This window comes from Nelumbo lutea, chromosome 3 (genome assembly GCF_056320005.1).
Source record: "Nelumbo lutea isolate HS-2025 chromosome 3, American lotus-T2T, whole genome shotgun sequence".
Classification (NCBI taxonomy): domain Eukaryota; kingdom Viridiplantae; phylum Streptophyta; class Magnoliopsida; order Proteales; family Nelumbonaceae; genus Nelumbo; species Nelumbo lutea.
Window position 1 is genome coordinate 26,665,561 of NC_142686.1, and position 15,027 is coordinate 26,680,587.

The 15,027-nt window shown below is 43.2% G+C and overlaps 1 protein-coding gene across 4 annotated transcripts in view; it reads left to right on the forward strand.

Moving 5' to 3' along the window:
* LOC148863798 (WW domain-containing protein) overlaps nucleotides 1–15,027 on the forward strand; it is a 99,087-nt gene that overhangs the window by 18,545 nt on the left and 65,515 nt on the right. For 2 of the 4 annotated variants that reach the window (XM_088979913.1, XM_088979911.1), the window contains exon 2: nucleotides 8,903–9,005. The exons of the other annotated variants lie outside the window; for them this stretch is intronic. The gene's annotated coding sequence lies outside the window, so the exon portion shown is untranslated. The remainder of the gene's footprint in view (nucleotides 1–8,902; nucleotides 9,006–15,027) is intronic. 4 annotated transcript variants of the gene reach the window in all.

Here is a 15,027-nt window from a genome sequence, read left to right on the forward strand (position 1 = left end):
AAGTCACACCCTCTCTTGTTAACAACTGCTGTCTTATAATGTCATACTTAGAATTTAGACCAGCTAGGAACTCATATACTCTGTTAGTTTCAACTTGTCTTCTGTAAGTCTATGCATCTCTCTGACTTTCCCATTCTATTGTCTCAAGATGGTCAATTCATGCCACAGAGATTTTAGGGTTGAAAAATAAATAGATCTTTTTCTCTCATTGTCTGAGATTTCTAACTTCCAATTTCAGCTCATAAGCCTTAACAACATTAAGGGGCTGAGAGTAGGTTTCTTTCACAACATCCCATATTTCTTTAGCTGTTTTTGCCCATAAGTAATTTCGGCTGATGTGTGGCTGCATGGAGTTGCACAGCCATGTCATCACCAAATAATTTTCCTGAATCCACCTAGCATAAGTGGGGTCCTCCTTAGTTGGTTCCTTCACATCCCCTAACAAGTAGTTCAGCTTTCCTCTCCCCCCAATGGCCATCATGGCTGATTGGGACCACTCTAAGTAGTTTGAACCATCAACCTTTATAGTTGTAATCTGGAAGGTGTTTTCAGACATGCTAACTGAACCAATCCCAAAAACACCCTCCCCTTGGCTTTTAAACTCCTTTAATAATCAGTAAAAAGACTTCCTAATTATTGTACCAGTCGGCCTATTGGGTCTGTAGTAGGTAATAGCAGTAAAAATAAAATCGTGACAGTCGGCCTATTGAGACTGATAGGCAAGAAATAACAGTTCTTTTGTAATAGTCCTGCTGAAACAGTTCTTCCAGAGAGCAAAGAAGTCGAGGGAGACAAGTCCTGAAGCAATAACAGCCCTGAAACTTGAGGGTTTTCTCTTAAACCCTAACAAGAACTACAGAAATCTTCTGGAGTTTTTTTCGTACCTCTTATCAAGGTATTCTTACTTCCGATCTTAAGAAAGATTGAAAAACTTACCATAAAATTCTGAAACGCTCTGATCTTGAACAAGAAATCTTCTGAAATTCTGACTGCAACCTCTAATACTGATCGAACAAAAATCCTTTGAAATTCTGATCATCACCTCCAGTACTGATCAAGGGTTGATCTTGATCCTTTTCTCTTCTTCTGATTCTTCCTGGTTATCAAGGATACAATCCAATCTTTGGACTGTTGCTGCAGATAACCTTCAAGAATCAGCCGAAGAGAGAATTCTCTATTGTTCCAGCCCTAGGCAACTCTCATGTGATCGGCTGGATCAAACTCACATGAGACTCCCTAATCCAAGCTTTGATACCAAGTAGTCGTACAAGACTACAGATTTGAACAGTAAATAAAAGAAAATGAGAAGAGAAGAGAAGAGAAGAGAAGAGAAGAAGAGAGATGGAGAAGAGGAATTCGTGGAAGGGTTTTAGGAGAAGAGAGTGGTTGGTTGTGTTAAAACAGCCGCCCTACCCTTTGAATTTATATACATAGTTTCCTAATTGTAAAAGAACTTTAATGCTTACATTGGCAATACAAGATAATTAAAAACTAATCCTAGATAAGATAGAATAGGATTATAACTAATCCTACTCGGAAAGCTGATCCTAATCAATGACTTAATTAAATCTAAGTACAACTCAGGCTGTCACATGAGTACACTAATGTGGGACCCACACTTTCCTACAGGAATGAAGCGGATGATTTAGGAGTTTGTGACCCGATGTACTGTGTGTCAACAGCAGAAAACAGCACCCAGAACCTAGCTGGACTGCTGCAACCACTGCCAATACCCGAGCAGGTATGGGAAGAAGTAACCATGGACTTCATAACAGGGTTGCCCACCCCAAGGGAAATCCATAGTGCTGGTGGTGGTAGACTGGCTGAGTAAATATGTACACTTTAAAAGCCTCTCACGACCCTATACAGCAGCCATGGTGGCCCAGGCTTACATCCGGGAGGTGGCCAAGCTCCATGGGACACCTTAGTCCATCTTGATGGTCTAGGATCCACTTTTCATGAGTGCCTTCTGGAAGGCATACTTCACAGCTCAAGGGGTCCAGATGTTGCACTCCAGTAGCTACCACCCGCAGACGGACGGGCAATCGGAGGTCGTCAACCGATGTTTGGAGACTTATCTGAGATGTTTTATGGGCGATAGGCCCAAGCAGTGGGCCCAATGGTTGTCCTGGGTGGAATACTGGTATAACACCACCTTTCAAGTGTCTGCCAGGACCACCCCCTTTAAGGTACTATACGGTTACGAACCTCCCTCCATACTGCCTTATGAACAGGGCACGTCACTGGTAGCCGAGGTGGATACACAGCTGCAGGCAAGAGACACTACACTGAAGCTCCTCAAGTTCCATCTACAACAAGCCCAACAGCGAATGAAGCTGGCCTATGACAAGAAGCACTGAGAACTGGAGTTCTTCATGGGGGATTGGGTCTATCTTCGGCTCCAGCCGTATTGGCAGACCTCAGTGGCGAGGAGGGTGTCTCAGAAGCTATCCCCTCGATTCTTTGGCCCATTTCAAGTGACAGAGCAAGTTGGGCTAGTAGCATACCGTCTCTGCCTACAGCTGAATGCCAATTGTGTCCCATATTCCATGTCAGCCTCCTTAAGTCCTGTGTGTCTCCTACCGTACTATCAGTCCTACTCTCCCACCATTCACCGAGTCAGGGGAGGTACTATTTGAGCCCATGATGATTAAGGACTTACACTGGGTTCGTAGGGGAAGGAAGGTGGTCAAACAGGCCTTGGTAGTATGGCGTGGCTTGCCTCATGAGGATGCCACGTGGGAAGACTACATTCAGCTTCAGAAGCAGTTCCCTACACTTGACCTTGAGGACAAGGTCGTTCTTGAAGAAGGCAGGATTGGTAAGCCCCATAAGAATAATATCCCAGATGAAACACTTCTGGCCCATCAGGCCCATTCGAAGGTCCAGAACTTCACGCGGGTTACTCCAATTACATTTGTGTACACACGTTGCCCACGTACTGAGTAGAGTCATGTGTGCTCAGAGGTTGTTATGGGTTGTACGGCCATGCACTATAAAGGCCAAATGTATTGCGTGAATCAGTAGTGAATCATTTTGCAAATTATCCTTCTCTCTCTCTCTCTCTTTTCTCTTCCCTCTCGTCTCCAACCGTCATTTGTTTCAGGAGGGTCTTAACAAATCTCTTAAGGTTATTGGAGCAGGGTCTTAACAATATTTCTTAAGGTTATTGGAGCATGGTGATTTGGCCTTGCCTTGCCTTGAGGTGGGTAGATCTGTCCACCGTACCTCAAGTTCTTAAATTGGTTAAAAGAACAATGAAGAGTTGTAACCAGTCACAGAGCTTTATTTATCAAAATGGTAATGAATAATTTAGTTTATTTGGGAGTTCCTGGATTATATGTTAAGGAGGATGAAATTTGGCTCCAAATGAAGGTATGTGTATCCACTCCTTTTTTCTGTGTTAGTGAATGGTGTAGCTTGTAATCAATTTAGGAGTTCAAGGGGTTCGAGACCAGGTGACCCTTTGCCTCTGTTGTTATTCTTGTGTGTGATGGAAGCTTTTGGGTCAGTTGGTCCTGAGAGCAGCCGGGGGTGGTTTTGTGGAAGGGTTCACAGTAGGGGGAGGGGGAGAAAGAATTAATAACCCCTATCTACAACTTGTGGATGACACAGGGCTCTTTTGTAATGCTTCTAGTGTTCTAGAGAGCAGCTAGAGTATTTAATGGCAACTTTGTGGTGGTTTGAGGCAGTCTCAGGGTTGCATCTGAAAAAATGAACTGGTGGCAGTGGGAGAGATTTTAGATTTACAAGATTGGGTATATTTCTGGGGTTTCAAGGTGAGTAAGTTGCCAATCAAATATTTGGGAATGCCCCTAGGTGCTAAATGCAATGCAAAAGCTATTTGGGAACCTATAGTAGAGGGTGGAAAAGAAACTGGCTGCATGGAAATCCATGTAATTATCAAATAGGGGTAAACTCACTTTAATTAAAAGTGTGTTGTCTTCACTCCCAATCTATTTACTATCCTTGTATCCTATTGCAGTTGGGATGGCAGCATTGATTGAAACTAAAATGGGGGAGTTTTTATGGAAAAGGTTGGAAAGACAAGAAGAAGATTCACTTAGTAACCTCTTTCTGTTACTGTCGCAGCCGTAACCTCTTTTGTGGTAGCCGTCCGCTAGTTTTATCCTACTGCTGCTGTGTTTTCCTGTAGCAGCCGATGACACTTCAATCCTTGCCTCTTGCTGTTTGTACCCAAAGGTCTGCCTGAAGATGAAGCCAGGGAGAGAGTTCTCCCCTGGCTTTCGGAAACTTTTATCAGTTGAATTAAAAAATTTTGAAATCGCCCATGAGGTTGATAAAAGAGGAGATCTGGAAATCCTAGAGAGAGGCAGAGACTACTGGTCAAGAATCTCCCTTGGAATTGTGGAAACAAAGGAACTAATCCATTTTTTAAAATTGCTCGCCCTTGAGAACAGAATCCTTGCAGATCGGAAAATCTCAACCCAAGAATGTCACGGTCCTACAACTGAAATCAAACCACATGGGTCATTATGTGAGAATAGCCTCCTAGAAAGGCTCAGAAAAAATAGGAGGTGTTTGCATTCCTGAAGGGTGAAATGAAAGCGGTTGGAGAGCCTTTTACGAGTCTCTTCCTTCCCCAGACCCACCTCCACCACCTCAGCCCCCCTCCCACCTGCCCTTTCAACCCCTGGGTCCTACAAAGAGCCAAATCATTTCGGTGAGCGGAGGCAAAGTGGTCAAAATTTTACATGAGTCCTATCCTTTTGGACCTTGGAGACTAGCTTTTGTTTGCGCAAAACTAGTAGACTTATCTTGGGAAGAGGTAGAGAGAGGTCTAACAACAAACTTGCATTCACCGTCTTGGATCCTCTCTGACCTTTCAACAAATCTCAAGTGATAGGCTTTGTTGATTTGGATGAACAATTACAAAAATGGTTGAGCCTGAACACACTTTCCATTTTTGATAAACCAGTTAGCCTACAAAGATGGTGGCCTTTGGTGAACTCCCTTGAGAATCAACTCAACTTTAACGGTTGGATCAAAATTAGAGGTCTGCCCTTTGACCTCTAGAAGAAGACCACTTTCGAGCTTATCAGTAGCATTTGTTGAGGTCTGGAATCAGTCCATGTCGCAACTAGATTGCAAAAAGACCTTACCAAGGCAAAAATCAAGGTTTGTAGTAGAAGTGTGCATGTGATTCCCAGATCAATCCTCCTGAATGAAAGAAACAACTAGTTCAATGTATTCATCTTGGTGGAGAAGGAAACCGAGCCAATTGAGTGAACTTGTCAGGGGCCCCCTAACCAAGTGGACTCACCTGCTTTTTTGACCAAGGATAGGTGTGCAACCACCCTTGTGCCATTTGTCCCTCCTGCCAAGACCCGAACCCCTCTCTTTTCAAATTTCAAACCCCACCAAGCTGGTGAAAAGTGGATTTGGCCCACACTTCTTTCAAACCTTCAAGCCCCTGCCCCAGGCCCAGGACTCCTAGTAGTGACTTTGGTTCCCAACAAGTAAGGATGGCTCCAAATCAGAAAAGCTCGACCTCAGAAGCTTCAGCACTCCCCATTCTGGTTCAGACCTACCAAGAGGATTTTCCAACACTAGCCTTTGCCTCCACACCTCTCTACCGCCTGGGTGTCTCGGATAACACCCTAGAGCTACTGGAAACTGGAAGATTGAAAGTCTACTGTCCCCCACACCCTCCACCTACTCAATTGATTCTGAAGAAGATAGTGAAAGGGAAGAGGAATTAGAAGCTTTTGAGACAGAAGTAGGATTGACCAGAAGCAATAGGAGTAAGATGAGCCTCAACAGGTTGTTCTTCGAAGCCTCAGATGCCACCCAACATCAGTCTCCCAACCCCAAACAGAGATGGCTATCTCCTCCTTGTCTGGCGAAGGTATGGGAAATAGTACAATCCCTTCCATTCTCTTTCACTCCCAACTAGACTTGTTCATGGGCCGGGCCGAGCCGGGCTCGGGTCGGGCTTTTACTGTGTATTAACAAATTTTTTTAAGGCCCGAGCCTGAGCCTGGCCCGACCATCGGGCCTACAACTTGGGCCCGAGCCCGGTCCTCATAAAAAGTCCGAAGCCCGAGCCTGGGCCCGGGCCCGGGCCCGAAATTTAGCCTATAGTATTATTATTATTAATGTTGAAGTAGTTGAATAGAGAGAGATAGATTGAAATTATAAAGAAAAGAATAAAAAAAAATATATATATATATTAAATTATAAATATATATTTTAATAAATATTATATTATTTATATATTTTATATAATATATAAAATACATATTATATATTTTATAAAATATATAATACTGAGTTGGGTCGGGCCGAGCTTTTTTGACAAATCTCGAGCTCGGCCCGAAACACAGTCGGGCTTACTGTGTTAAGCCCGAGGTCAGGCCCGCGGGCCTAATTATATGACCAAGCCTGGCCGAGGTGCGGGCCGGGCCGGGCCGGGCCGTCGGGCTACCCGACCCATGAACAGGTCTACTCCCAACATCCAGGTAAGTCGGTTCAACATCCACCTTCTCTTTCTTCCCTTTTCTCTCCTGTTGTAAGGCTTAAGTGTTCCTTGTAACTGATGTTAGTGGGACAGTTTTAGCTACTAGTTCTTTCTTTCTTTTTTTTCTTATTGTTCTTATCCTAGGATATGCCGCTAGGGGCATACTTGTAAATTTGTTTTTTTATGAAGATTAATATAAATAGAAGACTGGTGACTGCCAGTACTGAGTTTGCTTTTCTATCATTCGTACCTCTCTTTCTCTCTCTCTCTCTCTCAATCACCACAAGCAACATGGTATCAGAGCGGAATTTCTGGGCTGGAGAAGACCTACGATCCTAGCATCAACCTTTCTAAAGAGGATTGGACGTGGCTACTTTTGTATCAAAAAAAAAAAAAACCCTAGCGGCGGCTGGTCTCAGTTCTCTCTGGCGGCTGCACTTACAGAAACCCTAGAGGCAGCTTGTGCTTTCAATCTTCTCTGGCGGATGTGCTTGCAGAAACCCTAGTAAGTCCTGCGGCTGTACTTCTGCTGAAACCCTAGTGGCCCCAAGCGACAGTTACTGAAAAACCCTAGCTGTGTCTGGCCATGGGATGGTGTTGGTCTGCTGAAACCCTAATCGAAGGAGGGTGTTGATGGTGCAATGAAACCCTAGCAGGTTCTGATCTAGTGCTGAACAGGTGTGGTTTTGTTTTAGTTTATCTCGGTATTCTTTATCCAATGGTGCGTAGGGCTTATGCCTTGATTATATGATTACTAGTTTGAATAATTGGATGGTTAGAGTGGGGGAACCACATTCAGACTAACAGTAATGTCTGTATTGGTGGTGCTGAACCGATGACCAGACTATTTATTGTTATGTTTGGACGTTGTAGTGATTGATCTCTTATTCTCAGTAGTAGTTCTTGTGCTCTCAGCAATATTCAATAGTTTGTTGCTCACATTCTAGGAGTAAACCCTGAGTTGTCACATTCCAGTTGTGGCGGCTGTGCTGTTAGGTGGCATTCGGATTGGTTGGTTGTAATATTCAATGGCAAGTCATGAACTGACCTCACCGTGGAACACCCCAACCCGCAAAACAGCAGGTATGGGAGGTGAAACCAGGGTTTTTTCCATGCCAATTACCCCCTTGAACGGTCTAAACTACCTGGAGTGGGCTAAGAGTGTAAAACTCTATGTAATGGCAAGGGGTAAGACCGGTTACATCAATGGAAGGGTGAAAGAACCCAAGGGTGAGACGGCTGAACATGATAGGTGGGACCAAGAAAACAATATGGTGATGTCTTGGCTCCTCGCAGCAATGGAACCTGATGTGAAAAAGAATTTTATGTGGGCAGACACCGCCATTGAGATCTGGGAACATGCCAGAATTACCTATTCTGAGCAAAGGCATTATGCCAAGATTTACCAACTACAAGCTGAGTCCTCAACATGTAAACAGGGAAACCGTAGCTTGTCCTCATATTATTCAGCTCTTACCTCCATATGGAAGGAGTTGGACCATTATCAGGCCATAGAGTGGAAGCACAATGATGATGCTAAGGCCTACAGGAAGCTGATCTCTCATCAACGAGTGTTTGCTTTCTTGTTAGGGCTGGACCTTGTAAGGGTGCAGATCCTAGGAAGCAAAGAATTGCCTACAGTACACGAAGTATACTCCCTTGTCCAATCTGAAGAAAGCAGGCAAAGTGTGATGGTTACAACTGAGGGGGAGCAACAAGTTGCCTTGGCTGCGGTGAATAACAGCTCAACAGGGAAGAAAAGTGATCCTAAGAAGGCTGATGATAAAAGATAAGCTCTTTTGTACCCACTATAGAAGGTCACGACATACACGTGACACCTGTTGGGACATCCACGAGAAACCCAAGTGGACAGCAAAGAATCAAGAACAGGGTAAAGGTCACTTGAAAAGAACGAGTGCAGCACATGTGGCAACCCAAGACACTCAGGTTGCTGGTAGTACCTGGGACCATCCTAATAAGCTTGACCCCAAGGAGGATATAATGAATTCATTCAGAGAGTATCTAGAATCTTATGGTAGGGCATTGCGGCAATTGGACAGCTCAGTCACTGGTACTCCCTCTACCTCTTTTGCATCTACTTCAGGTAATGTGGCTTCTGCATTTCATGTCACTCCCACATATTCCCCTTGGATTATTGACTCAGGGGCCTCAAATCACATGACCAGTAAGCCTAACCTATTCCATTCTTATAGCCTTTTGTCAGGAAGGTATAGAGTGAGACTTGCAGATGGTTCCTTTTCTTCCATTGCAGGTCAAGGATCGATATCCCTTCCCCATGGCCTTAACCTGAATTGTGTATTGCATGTCCCTCAACTTCCCATAAATTTGCTTTCAATTAGTAGCATTACAAGTTCTTTAAATTGTAGTGTAACCTTTTTTGCTGATTCATGTGTTTTTCAGGACCTAACTTCTGGGAGGGTGATTGATAGAGGAAGCCTGGTGGACGGTCTCTACATTCTCGACAATAAAGCTGGTCTCTCCATGTCATCCTCAGAGTCACATGGTTAGTCAAATAAGAGTCAAATTTTGTTGTGGCACAATCGTTTAGGTCATGTTTCTTTCGAAGTAGTAAAATGTTTGTTTTCACTTTTATTTAAGTTGTGTTCAGTGTCAGAGTTCACGTGTCAAACGTGTCAGTTGAGTAAACAATGTAGAACAACCTTTCATTCAAGCAATAAAAGATCAAATGTTCATTTTCATGTTGTGTATTCTGATGTATGGGGGTCTACAAATGTAATCTCTGAGGGTGGATATAAGTATTTTATTACATTGATTGATGATTACTCTCGCTATACATGGGTAATCCCTATGCGTAGCAGAGACGAGGTTCCAAAGATAGTGAAAGACTTCTAGAGGATGGTGTTTACACAGTTCCATGTTGAAATACAGATCTTCCAATCCGATAATGCAAAGGAATACTTCCATGGGGAGCTAAATGAGTTCTTCGCTTCCCATGGGTCTATTCATAGAAGCTCATGCGTCAGAACACCACAGCAAAATGGGGTTGCAGAAAGAAAAAACAGACACCTCCTTGAGGTAGCCTGCGGGATGATGTTACACATGAATGTCCCAAAAAGGTTTTGGGTGGATGCTATACTTACAGCTGCGTATGTCATCAATCGCATGCCTTCCAGAGTATTGAATTACATGGCCCCTCATCAGTTTCTGTACCCTCAGTCACCTTTATTTTCCATCCCCATGAGAGTCTTTGGTTGTCGGGCCTTTGTCCATGATTTGTCTCCATCTAGAGGTAAGTTAGACCCTCGGTCCATTTTTTGTGCCTTTCTGGGGTACCCATCCTCTCAAAAGGGGTATCGGTGTTTTGACCCAGTTAGTCGTAAATATTTTGTGTCTATGGATGTGTCCTTCTTTGAGTCCGAGCCGTTCTTCCCTCCTCCTCCTCAGGGGGAGAGCCGTAGTGTGGAAGAGGAGAAGCAGGTTCGGGTGTCTCTTCCTTCTATTCTGGACCTCACTCTCTTCCATGTCTTCCGACGTACTCGTCGGAGAGATCAATAGTGTGATAGAAATGTGGAACAGCCAAACACTGAGCAACTGACATCATCAAAATCCCAGGAGGTAAGTCCAACCCCTAATCCTACTCCCACTTTGGACGACCTAGACATCCCTATTGCTCAACGAAAGGGAGTTAGGTCTTGCACTACCAAACACCCCATTACCCACTTTGTTTCCTATGACCACATCTTTCCCTCGTACCGAGCCTTCCTATCGGCAGTTGACTGCATCCCTGTTCCCAAAAATGTTACAGAAGCCTTAAAATACCCTGAATGGATAGATGCCATGAAGGAGGAGATTGATGCCCTCCACAAAAATCAGACTTGGGAATTGGTGGATCCTCCAGAGGGGGAAGAACTCGTGGGGTGCAAATGGGTGTTCACAGTTAAGCACAAAGCAGATGGAACAGTTGAAAGGTACAAAGCAAGACTAGTAGCCAAAGGGTACACACAGGTATATGGAGTTGACTATGATGAAACTTTTGCTCCGGTGGCTAAGATGAACTCGATTAGGGTTCTCCTATCCTTAGCTGCTAACTTTGACTGGGAATTGCATCAACTGGACATAAAGAATGCCTTTCTGAATGGTGACTTGGAAGAAGATGTATACATGGTTCAACCTCTTGGATTCTCTACCAAGGGAAGTGAAAACAAGGTGTGCAAGCTACGGAAGTCTCTCTACGGCTTAAAACAGTCTCCCAGAGCCTGGTTCAATAAGTTTCACATGGCAGTTCAAGAGATGGGGTTCCAACAGTGCCAGTCTGATCATACATTTTTTGTGAAGAGATGTCAGGAGTAGGTTGCTGTATTGATAGTGTATGTAGACGATATCATCATTACAGGGAGTTGGAGTTCAGAGATACAAAAATTGAAACAATTCCTTGCATCTAAATTTGAAGTGAAAGATCTAGGACTCCTAAAGTATTTCCTTGGGATTGAAGTTGCCTGTTCAAAAAGGGGTATCTTTGTCTCTCAAAGGTTGATCTATTACGGGATGCAGGTAAATTAGGTGCAAGGCCGGCAGACACTCCTATGGATGCGGACCACAAGCTAGGTAACTGTATTGGTGAACCTCTGAAAGATGTAAAGCAGTTCCAAAGGTTAGTGGGAAAGCTGATTTATCTATCCATGACCCGTCCAGATGTTGCCTATTCAGTTGGAGTTCTGAGCCAGTTTATGCACTCTCCTAAGAAGCCACACATGGAGGCAACAGAGAGAGTCCTTAGATACCTGAAGAAACATCCAGGAACAAGCCTACTATTTAGTAAACACAATCACCTAAAGGTGGAAGTCTTTACAGATGCTGATTGGGCAGGAGTCGTGGATGATAGAAAGTCCACTAGTGGGTATTGCACATTTGTGGGAGGAAATCTGGTGACCTGGAAGAGCAAGAAGCAAAGTGTGGTAGAAAGATCAAGTGCAGAAGCTGAGTATAGAGCTATGGCACATGGGGTGGCTGAAGTCCTTTGGCTAAAGAACCTCCTAGGTGAGTTTGGAGTTGCTGTTTATAATCCTATATCTCTTTACTGTGACACAAGGCTGCAATAAACATCGCCAGCAACCCGGTCCTACATGAGAGGACTAAGCATATTGAGGTGGATAAGCACTTCATAAGAGAGAAACTGGAAAAAAGGGAAATTTGTATCCCTTATGTCAACTCCAAGGAACAACTTGCTAATGTCCTCACAAAAGGGCTTTTGTGTTCGCGGAACAATGAGTTATGTGACAAGCTGGGCATGATAGACATCTTCAGCCCAACTTGAGGGGGAGTGTTGTAAGGCTTAAGTGTTCCTTGTAACTGATGTTAGTGGGACAGTTTCAGCTACTAGTCCTTTATTTCTTTTTTTCTTATTGTTCTTATCCTAGGATATGCTGCCAGGTTGTAATTTTGTATTTTTTTATAAAGATTAATATAAATAGAAGACTGGCGGCTGCCAATACTGAGTTTGCTTTTCTTTCTATCATCCGTACCTCTCTTTCTCTCTCTCTCTCTCTCAATCACCACAAGCAACATCTCCTTCTCGTGAATTTGTTTTAGGCACCTTGCCTTACCACCCCTTTCTCAGTTTCAGGTTTCGATGAAAGTGCTGCCCCTAGTCATCCCAAAGAAGGCCCAGAAATGGAAAGATCAGATTTTTTTTAACCTTTGAAAGAAGATCACCTGGGAAGCGACACTGATAGAATGGCAGAAAAACTAGGACTCTCAGTGAGGGATAAAAAGGGGAGGAATTGGAAAATCAGTGAATTCTTGATAGAGGAAGGAAGCAGCTTATACCCGAGATCAATAAGAGAATTGAGAAAATTAAAATGTGACTTGAACTGGAGAGGAGAGAGTAAAGATAGCACAGGGAGGAAGAGATCACAAGGGAAATCAATTCTAGGTGCGTGCTCAATGAAGATCCTGTCCTGGAGCGTGAGAGGTCTAGGTGGATCTCAGAAGCGAAGCTTGGTCAAAGATTTTCTGATAATAGAAAACCCCGACATAGTAGTGTTACAGGAGACAAAAAAGAAAATTTTATTAGGTTTATAAATTCAATATGGGAGGTTAGAAACAAAACATGGGTATGAATTGCCTCGAATGGATTCTCAGGAGGTCTGATTATAATTTGGGATGAAAGCTTGGTTTCAGGACTGGAAGTTGATAGAGGAGCCTACTTGATTTCAGTTTTGTTCACAAATCGTTTGGATGATTTCAGTTGGATTTTCACTGGTGTTTATGGCCCAAACAATCCTATCGACATGGCTTTTCTTTGGGAGGAACTAGGTTCAATTGGGTTGCAAAACCTTTTCCCCTGGTGTATGGCTGCGGACTTTATGTCACCAGATTCCCCTCAGAGAAGTCGAATGGGAGGATGCATAATGCCAACTTTACTTGGATGATTTCAGTTGGATTTTCACTGGTGTTTATGGCCCAAACAATCCTACAGACGGCTTTTATTTGAGAGGAACTAGGTTCAATTGGGTTTCTAATTTTATCCAGACCTTCTCCCTCATTGACCCTCCCTTGCATAATGCCAATTTTACTTGGTCAGACCTACAAGAGAACGTAGTGTGCAGCAAACTGGACAGATTCCTTTGCTCCACAGAGTGGGAAGAGAAGTTCCCTAATCTATTACAGGAGATTGGCACTCGAAGTACTTAAGATTTTTTTGAGAAAAAGTTAAACAGATTTCATTAGATAAAAACAGGGAGTACGTGAGCAGATGTACTACACAGAGGAAAGAGAACTTAAACAGCAGAAAAGCAAAATTACAAGGGGGGGGGGAAGCCTGTTTCTATATAAATTTTCTAAACTTGCTTCAATTTTAGCTAATCCATCTGCAATATGATTCAACTCCCTCGGTATCCACAGCAGATTTGCATTTAAATTTTCCAAGGATTCTCTTGCCTCCACCAGGTAATGACTCAACCTCCAGGAACCCCCTTCCTTTTCTTTCAGCCATTTGATAGTGTTAGCAGAATCTCCAGCAACGGATAGTTTCTGAATGCCTAATCTTTTTATTATTCTGATTCCAGTGAGCGCTGCCATTACTTCAGCCTTTGTTGAGTCTGTATTACCTATTGGGCCACTGAAAACCCAACAGATATTGCCCTGCTCATCCCTCAATATACCACCTATCCCAGCTTTACCCAGATTGCCTGCAGCACTTCCATCAAAGTTTAGAATCATCCCTTCTTCAATATGCTATAGCTGTAGTCTTTGAGTTGGTTGAGGGTGGGTTGGGAGAGACAATATCGTTTGGATACTTCTTTTGAGATCATCGAGGGAAAGTCCTTGAAACATCTCAGAATTAGCAGTCCAAAAATTGCAATAAAATGTGATATCTGAAATTAATTCTTCAAGAGATCTGGTTTTGTTGTCAAATATGTGCCTGTTTCTTTCCTCCCAAATTCCCCACATTACTGCATGTAACACAATTTGCCAATACACATTACCTCTTCTGCTAAAACCTGAACCATGCCACTGATTGAGAAACTCCTGAATATGCCTTGGAGAGACCCAACTGAATCCAATCAGGTTTAAGAAGTGCCACCATATCTTTCGAGAAAAGTTGCAATGAATGAGTAGGTGATCTGCTGATTCCCCTTCTCTTATGCAAAGCACACATGCGTGAGGAGAATATATAACCTTCCTGGGCTTTTTTTCTGAAGAAGATCACAAGTGTTTATTCTCTAAAGGCACGCTTCCCAAACAAAGAGGCAGACTTTTAACAGAATGTGACTACTCCAAATCTTTTTGGAAGGGTAAGAGGAATGTGACTACTCCAATAGATGACTACCGGTATGAGGAGGTTTAACAGTTTTATAGAAGCCTTGGAACTGAAGGAGATCATGACAGGGCAGGACAGATTTACTTGGACCAATTGTCAAGAAAGCCTATTCTGTCTAAGTTAGATAGATTTCTAGTGACACAAGATTGGGAGGACCATTGGGGGAATTTGATAAGTAGGATATTACCTAGACTCACGTCGGATCACTGGCCAATTTGTCTTAATCAAGAAGGTAATGGGGGTGGGCCAAAGCGATTTTGGTTTGAAGATATGTGGCTTACAGTTCCGAGTTTTGTGCAAAAGGTGAGAAACTGGTGGGAGGAGGACACCTCGGTGGCTAGATGGGAAGGAATTAGATTCCATAGAAAGCTAAAGAACTTGAAAGGAAAATTAAAGGAGTGTGTAACTCCAATCAGTTTGGGAGGATTGAAGAAAGAAAATCAACCTTGATTAGTCGGATTGAAGAGATTGATAGAAGGGAGGAGGAAGGACAAATGGGCATGGAAGAGAAGGAGAGGACAAATTTAAAAAAAGAGCTGGAAGCAACACTACTGAGAGAGGAGATATCATGGAAACAAAAGTCAAGAGAAACGTGGATAAAGGAAGGTGATGGGAACACTAGATATTTTCATGCAATTGCAAATGGTAGGAGAAGGAAAAAATTTATCTCTATGTTGGAATTGGAAAGTGGAGCTACCATCACACAACAAGATGACATTGCAAAGGCATTAGTGGATCACTT